The following is a 2,416-nucleotide window of genomic DNA, read 5'->3' as shown; positions in this document are numbered from 1 at the left end:
AGCCCCTAATTGCATCAATTGTAGCATTTTCTATCATTTCTAGGGTAGCTGAAATATTAACAATTGCTTTTTCTAGCTCGCTTACCCCAAGAAAGGGAATGAACCATCTAACGAAACTATGGAAACTAGTGGGTTTTTCCACTAAGGGGTTTAATGCCCTCCCTACCCTCTTCCAGTATGTACGGAGGTATCCCATTAGGGGATTTGTCCGATCATGCATAGAAAGGATCGGTGCTAGGGCTCCTACAGTACATGCACCACCCCAACTTTCCGCTAAAGTCTTTCTTGCATATCCATCACCACACAACCACCATAAGCCCTTTGGAGGGCACCCAAACCTCACGCTATTGTTTAATGCTATTTGCATAGCGATAGGACAATTTCCTTTTGATCCTGGACAATGAGTAATGTTCTTAGGAAGGTCTTTAAAGCTTCCTAAATTTTTACTCCCGTTTTTATTCAGCACTACTGATTCCCATGGACATTGTATTTCAAACCTAGGAAAACTATTTTCATTACACAACTGTTCTGCTAATGGTGGTGGACTTGTAGATGCAGGCAAAGGGTTTTCCGTGCCCCAGCACAACTCCTCTCCATTGGGGAGTCGTGTTCGGTGTTGTCCAGGCCCACACGCACCTACAGCCCAATATATATGAAATCCTTGAGGACTTGTAGAGTGATGAAAATTATCAAATGGCCATCTCCAATTTGAGAATGGAACTGGAATTCCCGTTAGGGGAGTTTCCATGCTACCACCCCTTGGCATCATCGTACAGACCCAACAATCTGATAGGTTGAAATTATGTGCTATTGCTTGGGTAATTTTTTTTTCTAAAAATAATAACTTTTCTTACTTCTCCATAGGAAATGGAAAGTTATTCAATAACTCCATACATATTAGAGCTGTTTTGGTAGAATTTGCTGTGTCATATAAACAGAGATTTTTACACAGAGCAGTAACAATTATTAATGATTACAGTTCACAGTCATAATGCTATTGTTAAGGCTCTATCAGTTCCCTCATTATACTGGAAAATGTAATTATTTTTAAGAAGGCTGGTTAGCTTCCAGATAAGAACTCTAAAATAATTCTGCAAAGAACTGCGATTTTATGGTTCTAAATCCTAGCCTCCAAGAAGGTAAAACTTCTTAGAGGACTTTTTAAACTTTGGATTCATTTAGAAAACTCAAAATGAGTCTGTAGTATTTTATTTATAATGTACTTTAGTATTATTTTAATATTTTTGTATACTGATAGTGCAAAAACATTGACAGAAGTAAGGCAGGAAAGATGTATCTAGAGCTTAGATAGCATACTTACAAGATCCAAACAAAATTATGAGTTTTATTGTGGCAAGAAACAATCCTGTCAGCTAGTCTTGTGAAAAAGGTACCGTCAAAATTGTTAAAAAGGATTTTAAGGAACACTGGTCTGTGGAAAGATCCTCAACAATGAGGGATAGAGAAAGGTCTGGAATAGCTGGACAACATGAAAGAACAGAAAGTCAAATTGTTAATATCTATCTTTATAACTCCAAAAACTACTGTTTTCAAGTTTTACTAACTTAACAATTATAATTTTGTATGTCCAAGCATCAAACAAAGGTTACACTATTTCTTCATGAGTATTTGAAGTAATTTGATGATCTTAAAAGATAATTCAATAAGAACATATCCTACAGGCCAAAGCAGAATGCTGTTAAATGAATGAAGAAATGAATTTGAGCTTTTCCAGAAGGACATTATTTTGATTACACATAAGTGTCCAAGCAAAAAATAAAATAAAATAAAATAAAATAAAATAAAATAAAATAAAATAAAATAAAATAAATCATGTATATGTTTCCAGCATAGGCAAGAAAGGAATACACAGTTCTTATAATGAAATGCATCTTGAGAATATGAACTTTCCAAATCTCTAAGCTTAAAGAGCATTGAAGGAAATGCTCTTTAATGACATTCAAACATTCAAACTCACTTAAACATTCATTCCACACCTTATGAAATCCTTACAGAAGGTATTGGTTTTTATATCTATGACAGGCATCCTAATAGAGCTATGAGTGCGTATACCTTTTATCATAAGCTAAAGTGAATGAAGTTTTGAAGTTTGTTTGTTCACACTGTTTAATTCTTAGCTTGGTCACTGTTAACGATTTTGATCTTGAACATCTGTCTTACAGAAATTTAATGGGAAGTGTTTGGAAACTGGTGTAGATCAGAGATCTCTCCGAGCAGGCTGAATGTGCTATTTAGACATCTGTCAGGAAGGTAAGAGAATTTGGTTGGATGAACATGATTCATACTGGGACAACATGTCTCAGAGATGGAGAACGGCATCTTACCTACTATACACACTAACATAAATGTAATCTTTGTCTATTTATTTATGCAGAGATTTAGCAGCTATTTTTTT

This window comes from Numida meleagris, chromosome 1 (genome assembly GCF_002078875.1).
Source record: "Numida meleagris isolate 19003 breed g44 Domestic line chromosome 1, NumMel1.0, whole genome shotgun sequence".
Taxonomy (NCBI): domain Eukaryota; kingdom Metazoa; phylum Chordata; class Aves; order Galliformes; family Numididae; genus Numida; species Numida meleagris.
Note: the sequence above shows the minus strand (reverse complement) of the source record.